The sequence below is a fragment of the Lycium ferocissimum genome, unplaced genomic scaffold (assembly GCF_029784015.1).
Source record: "Lycium ferocissimum isolate CSIRO_LF1 unplaced genomic scaffold, AGI_CSIRO_Lferr_CH_V1 ctg8890, whole genome shotgun sequence".
Taxonomy (NCBI): Eukaryota; Viridiplantae; Streptophyta; class Magnoliopsida; order Solanales; family Solanaceae; genus Lycium; species Lycium ferocissimum.
The window spans coordinates 18,464-32,951 of NW_026727480.1; positions in this window are offsets into that span (position 1 = coordinate 18,464).

Genomic DNA, 14,488 nt, shown 5'->3' on the forward strand with positions numbered 1-14,488 from the left:
TTTTACATTGGCCGGCCCGAGCGGGACCGTGAGGCGTCGCCTAATGTTGTCACGGGTATATTCGGTTTTCTCTCGAGATGTGTATGTATTTGATTGATCCCGGTTCTACATTATCATATATTTCTCCCTTGTTGCTAATAAAATTGGGATAGAATCGAACCGATAGAGCCTTTTGAGGTAGCTACACCAGTAGGATTCGTTATAGCAATTGATTTATAGAGATTGTTCGGTAATTATGCGTGGCCGTTTGCACTAAAGGCGCATTTGGTAGAGTTAGATATGGCCGAGTTCAACGTGATTATCGGTATGGATTGACTAGCTTCTTGTTATGCTAATGTTTACTCGGAAGAAGATAGTCGTTTTCCAATTTCCGGGGAGCCGGTCATAGAGTGGGCGAGGTAATACAAAGCATCGCCGGGGTAAGTTTATTTCATACCTCAAGGCAAGAAAATGATCGAGAAAGAGGTATATTTATCATACGGTCCGTGTTCATGATTTAGAGGCGGGAGAGCACGCAAACTCTTCGTCGGTCGATGGTTAATGAATTTTTAGATGTATTCCCGGATGAGCTTCCGGGCCCCGGAGCGGGAGGTAGAGTTTGTTATTGATTTGTTGCCGGATACTCGGCCTATCTCTATTCCTCCAAGTACGAATGGCACTGCGGGAAATTGAAAGAATTGAAAAGCGAGAGATTTATTAGAGAAGGGCTTTATTAGGCCCGCACGTCACCCCGGGGAGCGCGGTATTGTTTGTGAGAAAGAAGGATGGATCGCGCGGATGTGCATTGATTACCGGCGGTGAATAAGGTAACCATCAAGAATAAATATCCTCCCGGGATTGATGATTTGTTTGATCGGTTGCGGGGTGCCGAGTGTTTCTCGAAGATAGACCGCGGTCGAGGCTATCATCGTGCACGGGTGCGAGAGGTTGATATTTTTAAGACGACATTCGGGACCGATATGGGCACTATGAATTGAGTGATGTCTTTTGGGCCGACTAATGCCCGGCCGGTATTTATGGACACGATGAATCGGGTATTCGGACCGTTCTTAGACATGTTCGTGATAGTATTTATTGATGACATCCTGGTTTATTCTCGATCGAAGCGAACATACGGATCATTTGAGGACGGTACTTGACACGCTCGGCACCGAAATTATATGCTAAATTTTCTAAGTGTGAATTCGGGGCGACTTCGGTGGCATTTCGGGACATATTATTGGAGCGATGGCGTCCGGTGGATACCCGAAGATTGAGGCCGTAAAGAATTGTCCTAGACCTACGACGCCGGCGAGGTGCGTAGCTTCGGGATTGGCCGGTTATTACGGGAGGTTCGTAGAGAAGTTTGCTTCGATTTCGGCGCCTTTGACAAAGGTGACTCGAAGGGAACCAAGTTCCGGTGGACTGATGCTTGCGAACGGCGTAACTTCCGATTCTCGAAGGAGAAGTTGACCACAGCTCCAGTTCTGACACTTCCCGAGGGCTCAGATGGGTATGTTATTTATTGTGATGCCTCTGGGATTGGATTGGGATGTGTATTGATGCAGCACGGCAGGGTTATAGCTTATGCTTCCCGGCAGCTCAGAAAACATGAAAAGAATTATCCTACTCACGATTTGGAGCTAGCCGCGGTGATTCATGCTTTGAAGATGTGAAGACATTATCTATATGGTGTTCACGTTGATATTTATACAGATCATAAGAGCCTCCAGTACATGTTTAAGCAGAAGGAGTTGAACTTGCGGCAGAGGAGGTGGTTAGAGTTCTTTGAAAGATTATGATGTTGATATTCTATACCACCGGGGAAAGCTAATGTTGTGGCGGATGCACTCGGTAAGTCTATGGGCAGCCTAGCAGGCGTTCCATCAGAGAGGAAGGAAATGGTTCGCGAGATCCATCAGTTGGCTAGTCTTGGAGTTCGTTTGGCTGATTCTGGAGATGTTGGGGTTTCTGTTCGAGGTATTGTTGAATCCTCTATTACGGAAGAGATTAAGCGGCGTCAGTATGAGGATCCTATTCTGGCACAGTATAGAGATACAGCCCTGGCAAAGGAAAAGACCCCGTTCGAGCTTACATCCGATGGAGCACTGTTACACAGGGGCAGATTATGTGTACCTGATGTTGCAGGGTTGCGGCGACAGGTTATGGGCGAGGCACATTATGCCCGTTATTCTGTTCACCCAGGGTCGACGAAGATGTATCATGATCTCAGATGTTTATATTGGTGGGATGGTATGAAAAGAGATATAGCAGAGTTCGTCGCTCAGTGCCCGAATTGTCAGCAGGTTAAGATCGAGCACCAGAAGCCCGGTGGGCTATTACAGGAGATGGAGATACCGTCGTGGAAGTGGGAGATCATTAATATGGATTTTATTACAGGTTTACCTCGCACTCCACGGAGGTATGATTCCATTTGGGTTATTGTTGATCGGCTGACAAAATCAGCCCATTTTCTTCCGGTCCGGACTACCTACTCAACTAAGGATTATGCCAGGCTTTATATTAAGGAGATTGTGCGACTTCACGGAGTTCCCATATCTATTATCTCCGATAGAGGTGCCCAGTTTACAGCCGGCTTGACACGGAGATCCTTTCCAGCGGGATTGGGGACACAGGTGAGTCTTAGTACGCATTCCATCCCGGTCGACGGACGGGCCGAGCGCACTATTCGGACAACCGGAAGATATGTTGCGGGCCGTGTTATTGATTTTAGAGGTAGGCGGGATGACCATTTGCCGCTTGTTGAATTTGCTTATAATAACGACTACCACTCCGGTATTCGGATGGCACCGTACGGCGTTGTATGGCGAAAAGTGTAGGTCCGATCGGTTGGTTTGATATGGGGAGGCGAGTTGATTGGCCCATATGTGGTCCAACGGCGGTGGATAAGGTGAAACTCATTCGGGAGCGGTTGTTAGCGGCCGAGTCGACAAATCATATGCGGATAATCGTCGTCGACATTTAGAGTTTCGGATTGGGGGATTGGGTATTCCTGAAAGTGTCACCTATGAAAGGCGTTATGAGATTCGGCAAGAAAGGGAAGCTCAGTCCGAGATATATTGGGCCTTATCAGATCATTCGTAAAATAGGCAAGGTTGCCTACGAGTTAGATCTCGGTGATTTGGGGCGAGACATCCGTATTCCGTTTCTATGCTTCGTAAATGTATTGGTGACCCTTCGAATATTTCCTGTAGATGATATCCAGGTCACGAAGGAGCTATCTTATGAGGAGCAGCTTATAGCCATATTGGATCGTCAGGTAAGAAAGTTGTGGAATAAAGATGTGACTTCTGTTAAAGTGCTATGGCGAAACAATAATCGGGAAGAAATGACCTGGGAAGCTGAAGAGCAGATGAAGAAGAAGTATCCTCACTTGTTTCCAGTGCCTACAGGTAATCCGAATTCTTTACTTGACTATGTTGTTTGATGAATGAATTGTGTGTGTGATTGTTGAAAAAGAAACTCCCCTGAATTGTTTGTAAGGCCCGTAAGATTAATCTAACATTCGAGGACGAATGTTCTAAAGGAGGGAGGATGTTATATCCCGTATTTTATGCATTGGGACAATCCGGATTAACAATGAAAGGTTAGGGACAAAACTATTCCGGGATACAAAGTCGGGACTTTTGACCTTCGATTTTATTTTGAGACATAAGTTGTTCATGAATTTGTTGGTATGGAACAATTAGGAAAATTTGGGACCAAAATTGGAATTAATGGAAGTTGGAAATCATGCAAAAATAAGGCCCTTGGCCGTGTGGTGTGGTGGTTGGCCCACACAATTTGTGGACAATTTTAATTTGTCCAACACTTGTGTGGGCCAAGGTACACATGTATAAGTCTTATACTAGCTTAAAAGATGACTACCAATTCATTCATCTCATCCAACACTTAGAAAAAAAAGAGCAAAAAGTTGAAGAAAGTGAGGCTCTCGGCCAAGAGAGAGAAAAACCAACTTCAAATTAAGCCATCCAAAAATTATTTCTTTGATGTGAATCCACTAATTTGAGGTCCCTAAGTAACGTGGAAGTGTTGTTCGGGTCATCCAACCATTCGTTGTGTCAATTGCAAACCCTAGGCAAATTGTGGAGTTGAAGAAGAAAGGTAAGAATTGATCATGTTTTGTATGTTATAAAGGTTGTATGCATGTTATAGTATGTTAAAATGGATGAATATCATGAAATATAGTAAGTTGGAATTGAGGTCGTGTATATGGGGTTTGGCTGTGTGATGTTATTAAGTGATGAGTTAAGTTCTATGTAGTATGTTAATTGTTGTAGTGTGAAGAAATGAATGAGAATTATCAATATGTGCATGTTGGTATGTTGGCCGAATGTAACCTCCCATTGTGTGACAAAGAATGAATTAATATCGCTTAATGTTTTAGTTGTTGTCGTTATGAATTCCATGATGAGAATGAGAGTTTAATGACTCAAATTGATGTTGTAATTGTTGCGGACTGATTTGGAGGTTATTGTACATTTGATGTAATTTTTATATTTATGAGAATGATATCGTTATAGTGTGGATTGTTGATACAAATCATGATTCGGAAGCTAGAAATGGGCTATAGTTGTGTATCGGGTTTGGGGACCGGTTTTCGGGTAAATTGGAGCAATTGTTGGATTGTTGGAAATGTTGTATGAATTGTTTAAGATGTTCTTGAATGTTGTTGGTATGGGTTCGGGTTAGTATTTGAATGTATAAGCGTTGATGTTGGCTTGAAGGTAAGCCGTTGAATTGAATTTATGAATGTTGTTGAATGATGTAAAAGAGAGTATTTAATGTTAGAATGCTTTTCGGATTGATTATTAATGTTGCTAGGTTGGTTGGTTGTTGTTGTTGTTGATTTGGCCGAGTTAAATTCTCGGGGTTGGCCTATTCCACAAGGAAATGCGCAAATTTCGTAGAATTAAGAGCTAAATTGGAATTAAATGCCCAAATGTCTCTAGCTAATGTTTGGCATATTATGACTTGTTTGTAGACCTTGGAGCGGCCTGAGACTTAGGTTGACATTAGCTTGAGTTTGGAGTAGCTTGGAGAGCGTTTTCGAGGTATGTAAAGCCCAATCCTTTCTTCTTTGGCATGCCTTAGTTCAAATAGGCTATGACACGAGCGTCGAAATTCGATTCTCGCAATCCGAGCATATTTATGACTCTTATTCATTTCTTGGAATTTGTATGTTGATATGATGAAATATTGGCCTTTATGTCTTTGAAATATTTGATTTTCAACTTTTGCATAAAAGTTTGGCTTTTAAGAAATTCCATAACTACAAACGCCCGTATCTTTCACGAAGGCTCGGATTGCCTCGATATGCTCGTAGGTGATTGTATGGTGTATGATGAGTATGTTTTTCATAGGCGGGCCCGACTCGGGTCGACACCCGTCCGTGGGTCCCGCGACTCCTCTTTTAGTAATACTGATGACTTTTGGAAGAATTTGATTTAGTTATTATTCCGATTTCTAAGTATGGTAATTTTACTTATCATTTGAGTCTATGATAATGATTTTATGCATATGGTTACTCACGACTCCGTTCGTGCATTCTGTTGTATCTTTCGCCGAGTCCCGGGCCGGTTCTGTTGTCGTGCGCACTTTGTTATACTCTGTTATCTTGTGTTATGGTTCGCCGAGCACCTCGCGCTAGGGCCGGGTTCCAACTATATTTGGTGTTATCTTGTGTATGGAGTTATCTCGTGATATGATGTGTGAGGGGGATACGGAGATTTGAAACTTTCCGGTGTTATCTTTGTGTTATGGCGCCATCGACGGGCGGCCGACCATATTTACGAGCCTTATGCATGATTTGTATTTTGACAAGTAAACATTTTGATATTATGGAAATGCGTTTAGTTCTCGTATCCCTATTTCGATTACGATTGATTTATATACTATATGCTTTGCATACTGTACATATTTGGCGTTCGGGGGGTGCGTTTCATGCCCGGTAGGCGGACGCATTGGTGATCCACCGGTTAGGACACCCTGTACAACATTTTTGGAGTGCTCCTCTTATTCCCGAACCTACGTTTTATATATATTCGTTCGTCGCATTTGTATATATTTGTTCGGGGTACGGCGGGGCCCCGTCCGTCATATGGTTCGTTTGTTTGTTTAGAGGTCCGTGGACATGTATGTGGGTTATGCCCGTTACGTACGCATTGTGTTTGTATGCTATATGTTACGGGGCGATCCCATTCGCCGTGGCGGCCTCGTCGGCTTGCATTTGTATATGTTTTGGGCCGTTGCGCCATTTCATAGCCTTGCCGATATATATATGGTTGTGTTTGAGATGTGTTTGAAATGTTTGATATAATCCGAGACGGTGTTTAATATTTGCGTCCGTATAAAGCTATCCGTATGTGATTCGGACTCGATTGTGTTTAGGTATACTAGTCACGGCCTACGGGGTTGGGTCGTGACGTAAAATATTTTTCAAAAGAAAGCGAAGCATTTTGGCATTCTGATTATCCTATTTGTCTTCTGAACCCCTTATGTATGATTTGTATGCTAGATGTGAGTACTTTGGTATTCGGGTTATTATGCTCACTTTCTGTACTCTTTGCTTCAGTTACGATCTCGTTTTCTGTACTTTATTGTTTGCATACTCAGTACATATTTCGTACTGACCCCCTTTCTTGTTGCGTTCGTACCCGTGGTACGGATGCGCGGTTCGGTGTTCCGCCGGTTCAGGATACCTACTTTCTTTGTTGGAGCGCTCCCTTTTGTTCCCGAGCCCGCGCTTGGCATTACGTTCTTCCGTTGCATGTATATATGTTCTTTGTTGCGATAGGTGTGTTATGTGTATTCGGGTTGGTACGGCGGGGGCCACAATGCGTACCCCTTATCGGTCGTGTATGATTTTGATACGTTATGTATTTAGAGGTCGGTAAACATGTAGATGTGGGTTATGTACGGTTTTTGTTCGGACGCGTGTGTGTATGTTGTATGTTGGGCGGCCCGTCGCGTGGCGACCTCGTCGGCTTGCATTTGTATATGTTTTATGCGCCATTTGATAGCCTCTTTGATATATACGGTTGTGTTTATTTGTTTACGTTTGATATAATAAGGCGTTTGATATTTGTGTGCGATATATATTTGTATGCGTCGGTTATGAATGTGAGACGCGCACTATTATATAGATATGGGTTGGGTTTGTGGAAAAGGGTATTTAATGCTAGAATGCGTTTTAAATTGATTAGTAATGTTCGCGTTGGTTGTTGATGTTGTTGTTGTTGATTTGGCCGGTTAAATTCACGATACATTTACGGGGGGTTGGGTCGTGAGATTAAATGCCCAAATGTCTATAGCTAATGTTTGGCATTTCTGACTTCTTTGGCATGTCCTAGTTGGAATTAGGCTATGAGTTTGGACGAGCCTCGAGGAATTCTATTCTTAAAAATCCGACTTTTGGCATGCCTTAGTTGTAAATGCTATGATACGAGCCTCGAATATTCTACTCTTGATATTGGTAATTATTATTTGTTTCTTGGTCTTCGTATGCATGATATTTGATACGATTGGATTTCTTTTGTATGACTAAGTTTCAAAGTGGTATAAAAAGTTTTGTTTTTTAAAAAAAAAAAAAAGTTTGTTCCTAAATGATTCGAAAACTACGAAAGTAACTTTCACAGAAAGGCTCGGATTGCCTCGATGTATTCGTAGGAGATTTTTTGGCGTATGATGACTATGTTTTCCATAGGCGGGCCCGACTTGGGTCGACACCCATCCGTGGGTCCCGCGACCTTCCTTTATGTACTTCTGACGACTTTGGAAAGAATATGATATGACTATTATCCTAGATTTCAGTACGATCGGTTTACTTACCTTTTGAGTTTATGATAATGATTTTATGCATATGATTTTGGATAACTATGGTTTCGAAGTTCGGGTTGATATGTTCCCTATGGTATTCGAGAGAAAATTCGATTTGACTATTGTCTTGGTTTTGATAATAGTTCTCGAATGAGTCTGTAATGATGGCTATGTTTTGAACTATGTCACTGATCTTGACACTATACAATTTCTAAAATGCTACTTGATATGTTCTCGAATGATTTTCGGAAGGAACTTGATTTCGTTTGATTTCGTTTGATTATGTTGTTGACGTGATGATTTGTGTATGGTTTCTCACTACTCGCTCGTGCGAGCTATTATGATCTCTTTCCTTTGCGTCCGGGCCGGGCATGTATTCGTGCACGATTCTACGGTATGATTCACCGCGCCCCTCACTAGAGGGCCGGGGCATGTTATATGATATGATTATGATATGATGATATGGGAGGTGGCCAGGATGGCATATGATGACTTCGTTCACCGCGTCCCTCCGTAGAGGGCCGGGGCACGTTATATGTACATGATATGGTTTTACTTACCGCCCCTCGCTAAAGGGCGGGGGCACGTTATATATATGCGTCGATGGTTTTACTTACCGCGCCCCTCACTAGAGGGCGGGGCACGTTATATCTATGCGTGTGTACGAGATGATTTTCGACTACGGTTTCTCGTCCTATGATGAGTCAATATGAAATTGATACGTATGATTTATGTTTCAAAAAGCGAAGTGTTACGATTTTCTGGTTATTGTATTACTTTTCTCATTCTCCTCATTTCGGTACGATTGCATTTACGATATTCCATGCTTTACATGCTCGCACATATTCGTCGACCCCTTTCTTCCGGGGGCTTGCGTTTCATGCGCGCGGTACCTCTGAGAGGAGCAGAGGACGTTAGGCTGGGATGTTCCGCCTAACTAGTTGGCCCAGCTTTTCCTCGAGTGCCGCCGAGTCGCAGTACTTTTGTATGGTATCGAAGATTATGGTAGAGACTTTGCGGACGGTGTCGAGTGTATGATATGTCGAGTTTTGTAAGCGGCTATATAGCCGATGTATTATTATGCATTGTGTTACGAACTTCACATGTTTACTGATTTCATACGATGCGGATTTTATTTGATTTGGAAAAAAAAAACGAGGATCACGTTTGTTTAAAAAAATTTCATTATGTGTTTGTGATGTGATTTGAGGCCCAGCATGTTCATGAGTATTGTGAGAGTCAGCGGGTTCGCTCGGCCCTAGGTAAGGGTCGGGTGCCCATCACGCCCTATCAGAAATTAGGGTGTGACACGTATCTTCTAGTCCTTTGCAAGGGGGTCTCCTCAAATGAAGCATCACCTGAAATGTCAACATATTCAATTGACCTTAGAGGAGTCGGGTAAAGAACTTCTTCCCCACCTGTGTGGAAAGCCGGAGCTGACGGTCCTTCGTCGACTGAAGGAAATGACGGTTCTTCCCCACCTGTGTGCAGAACCGGAGTGGTGGTTTCCTCCTCCGGAACTGAAGCGACGGAAGGTGTCACACCAACCCTCCGAACAAGGAAATCGGTCTTTGTTTCGTCCTTTAGAGTCCGAACGACGCTTCTTGCCCTCTTATTCGATTTCTGCCCTTTGTCCGAGGGCTTTCTCCGCCTTTTATTGACAGCAGCAATAATGCGGGATGTCCACCTAATCAAATTCGGAGTGCGGCGCGGCCGGTCGGAATTTCTTGGCTCGGTCTTGGCTCCACCGAGCCCCTGGATAAACCTGAATACCGAAGAGGTTGTTTAAAAAAAAAAAAAAAGGGGGAGGGGGTAGAAGAGATGATATATTCCGGCTGACGAGTATTATCGTGGTTTTGAGCAACCCATCAACCACGTGTGAGGTTCCCTCACGTCCGGGTGCCTTCGTAGGTATGTTGGTGATGAGTGCCGACCCATTCATTCATATTTCGGATGGCCGGAGGTATCCATGCTATTGATATAAAGAAAGCGGAGAAGAAATCATATTAATTCAAGGGAGCAAGTGTTTGACAAAGCATAAAGGATAGTTAAAAAAGTACTGAGAAACTTATGATTATCGTTCCACTATCCGAGAAGGGTATATAGTGACCGGAATAATGTCCGCGGTCCTCACCCGGATGTAGCGTTCTAACCCTCGGTCTTTGTCTTCGTCCATCTTCGAAAGTAGGGTGTCGGCCTCGCTTAGCGACATCATCACGCCCCTCGGAACAACCTCGGGGAGTACAAATGGATGAAGTGTGTCATCGTAAATTCCCTATTTATGTTGTTGGCCAACATCCGGAGGCAGGCCACGGTCCTCCAGATTATCGGACCAATTTGGGCCAAGGTCACGTTGTATGTCCGGCACATATCCAAAATAACCAGGTCAATTGGGGGGTTGAGCTTGAGTGTGAAGGGATAGGTGTAAACATACAAGAAGCCTTCCCTATGGTCGGTGATGGACTCATCAGGACCGGGGGCAAACACTTGCACCGGATGGTTATCCCATCCCCAATCAGCCCGGACCTGGTCGAGTTTATCCTCCGTAATAGACGAAGGATATCGCCTTACATCGAACCCCCTATCCGCAATCGGAGAAGTCTTCTCGACTCCAAATTCTTTGTTGTAGTTAGGTTTGGACGGTACTATGTCCAAAGCAGTGGGCTCAACAACGGTTTTTCCCTTAGGTTGTGAAGTTGGCTCGGCTCCTTGAGAAGAAATCGAGGAAACATCCTGGGAGGTGGTTTTGGTGTTGGCAGACATTAGGAAGAAATGGAAAAGGAGATTTAGTGAATTAAATAAGGGAGAAGGAACAAGTTAAAAAATAAGAAAGAGTGAAGAGGCAGTTGAAAGAAAGGTTCAAAATGGCAAAGTGAGAGAAGAAACAAAGCAGCACTTTCAATCGAAAAACAGCAGATGAAAGGTTGACAAAGTTGGTACAATCAATGTAAGCAACAAGTTGGGGGATGAGAACGGTTGAAACCAACAAAAAAATATGAGATGAAAATAATCAGAAGAGAAGAAGTAAGAAAGTGAAGAAGTAAAATGGTGAAATGAAGGGGTGCATGGCCTTATATAGGCATGGTAACTGTAGCGGTTGTAGAGGTTGTCCAATCGGGGGGTGCCACGTGTCCCACAATTAATGAGACGTGATATGAAACGACGTGCATTACGGCGGTTACCGAAGTCGGCCATTCGGGATGAGACATGTGGGCGATGGCGAAGGACGTGGGACATAACCGTTTCGCCAAAATGAAAAGATAAGAACGAGCTTATGAAACCTCCGGTTTGGTGACTCATCCACTTCCCGTTACTCTAGTAAAACTACGGTCCGGGAAGTGTGGGGACTATTTATATACGGTAAAAATCGGATGTATGCAAGACTGGTGAGACCGGGGATTGAGAATAAGAAGAGACAGGCATGAGTACTGAGTCTTTCCTTCGGACTGGTGGAATTGCACCAGCTGCGGCTGATCCGAGAAATGAGAAGCAAATCTGTTTGGTCCGGTATCTCCGGACCAAACTCCGCATCACAGCCAGTCCGGTTTCTCCATGACCGAGTTGATCGTGGCCGTTAGTCCGGTTTCTCCATGACCGAGTTGATCGTGGCCGTTAGCCCGGTTTCTCCATGACCGAGTTGATCATGGCCGTTAGTCCGGTTAATCGGCTATAAAATTGCCACGCGTCAAGACCGTTCTGTCACATTGTACCGACAACCGTATGGGTGTCAGACCGTACGGCCCAACCTTATCCTTTTAGGGTTTTCTTTATTCTAAAAGGGTTTTATGTTGTATGCAAGGCCCATAAGGCAAAACTATAAATAGGGGGCATCACCGTACTTTTAAGGGTTGGCTTCTTGAGATCTAGAATATTGTAATAGCAAAAAATACATTAAAGCATTGTCTTTATTTCTCCTTAGTTCGAATCTGTGGAGTTGTGATCTTTCATTCAATAACATATTAGCTTTAAACGTCAACGCTTGCATCTTAGCTCAAGTTGTTGTTATACATATCCATATACGTATTCTTATCTTTACACACGAGTTCATATACGTTCCGTATTAACCAAAAATAGATTAAAATAGGTCCACATATCCTACACCTCACTTACAAATTCAATTGATTACCTAAAATTCGGGGTAAACAATCGTACTTGGTATTAAGTAGCAAAGGAATAATATCACCTCATATTTCCTTGTTCATTGGTGTTAGATTCACAACTTTATCCTTCTCATCAATATGCACTCGCTCCATGAGACATGTAGTTTCGACCATTTTAGGATTAAGTTCATCCAATGATGGTTCTTCAATGCAAAGTTTTCCATGAGTACCTTAAAAAGAGTCAAAACAACTCAAAGAAGATGTAATGATGTTAGAGTTAGAATAATAAATAACCTCACTCAAACTCTCTTGTTTTTCTCGCTCTACTTCATGACCATCCCTCTCCTTTCACTCTCATAGTCATCTCTCTTTTCTCTCAAGCTCACTTTTGTTCTCACTTGACATCTCATTATCTTCATATATCACATTCTCTCATTTTTCCTCTCTTGGGAGGTCAACATGCACTCCCTTACTTCTCTCATTCTTTTCTCTCTCAAAATTTTTCATTGTTTCCCTCACACATTTCTGATCTTCATAAACTTGGGATGGAGTTAAAGGTGCAAGTATATATTTTCTTCTATTTAGCTCAAGAGAAACTCTATTCTTTCTCCTATCATGGATTGCATTCCTATTAAACAACCATGGACGTCCAAGCATGATATGACAATAATTACATCACAAAGAACATTATTGGAATACTTTCCAATGGCGAAAGAAATCATGAATTGCTTTGTCACCTTAAGCTCACCAAAATCATCCAGTCATTGCCGCTTATAAGGAGTAGTGTGTTTGATGCATGTAACTTCCAACTTCTCCACCACGTTAGCACCACTTGCACCATCAATAATCATAGAGCAAATTCTACCCTTTATCCCACAACTTGTATGAAAAAGATTTTCCCTCTTTAAATCAATTACGGTGACATTCATATCCTCCAATGGTGTGATCATCATACGGAGCACTTCAATTAAGTTGGTGTTGTTTTGAGTTCCAGCTTTAATTTACTTACATGTTTGAGACATCTCAAGAAAACATCAAAGAAACAAGTATCTCTCAATTTGGCTATTTTCTTCTCTATTGATCTCACCCTCTCTTGCCTTTTTCCACTCAAATCACTACATTTGGCTGGATCCTTTAGGATTAATATATAAATCCTATTGGTAACAACCTTTTAGAAGTAAGCTATAAAAAGAAAAAGAAATTACCAACTTACAGACTAATTGGGTTATGATGAGACAAGAAAAAGACACCAATTTGTAAAAAAAAAAACAAATTTTCCCTCTTTTGGTTTTCCTTCTTGATGTTGGAAACAAACAAACACAAAATTCGGAGTTTCTTGAAAATAATTTAAGTCTCAGGCAATTGAATTTTCTCTCTTTATCTTTTATTTTTATTTTTTTTCAATTTTCATTTTTTCCCTCATTTTTGCTATGTCGCTTATCTTTTAACCTACTACAATAAAAGAAGATTTTTTTAAAAAAAAAATTTTGCTAAATACTTCGAAGATTATCAAGAACGGAACCTTGATAGAACCGCTCTGATACCACTTTATAAGAATCAGATTACTTGAATAAAAACAAGATTATAATGCGGAAGCGAAAATACGAAGATTAAAGATAAGAATGTAAAGATAGGAGAAATTCGAGAATAAAATCCTAAATTTGAAGATTAAGTACTAAGAATCCTAATTGATCATAGTACTCAAAATTAGTGGAATAATACTAATTATAATACTAATAGAGTCAATTCAAGAACTTAGATCAAAAAGTGATCTAGGCCCTTATTTCGAAGAAACTAGAGATAATAATTAGTATAAGACAAATTACCTTCTTTAATGTACGAATAAGTACCAAAGACATCAAGTTAAGAATTAATCTTATCTCCTAAAGAATGTTTCTTGGAGGGTTGCAAGATAAATCCATAGTCACTACACACAAAGGTGTAAAGAAGAAAAGCTCTCAAATAATAATAATGTCGTGCAATGAAAATAACAAAATTCACCCCTATATAGAGGGGAAACTTATCCCAAATAGAATGGGATTGGAATCTACTTTTATGAAAGTAATTAAATAATAAAATCTAACTAGAATTAAATTAGGAAACTTTAAATTAGAAAAGCATGTAAAATAATTCCCAAAACCAATTAACAAAGAATAAGGGAAAAGTAACAATTTTGCACCAAAAATGCACGCCCATTTTCTACACTTTTTGGGCGTGAATATCAGCCCCTCTTTGGGTCCAATTTCTCGGGTAAAACAGCCCTTGTTGAGCTTGCACTTTCAGCACTTTGGGGTAGCAAATAAGCCATTTTTCTTGCACGGATTATCCTTCAAAGGCGCTGGTCTTTAATTTCTGCCCCTCAAATTCTTTGGTCTTTAATTTTTACCGTTCGCTAAAAAAAGTAGCCGAAAACACTCAAGGTTCCGGGTTCGAACCCCCGATCAGTCAAAAAAAAAAAATCGCCAAGCAAAGCTTCGCGAAAAGTATGCCTTAAGGCAAAAGAAAAAACAACTCCATACCGACGCCTCACAACTACTTTCATTTTTCTTTCATTTGGAAATTAATTAACG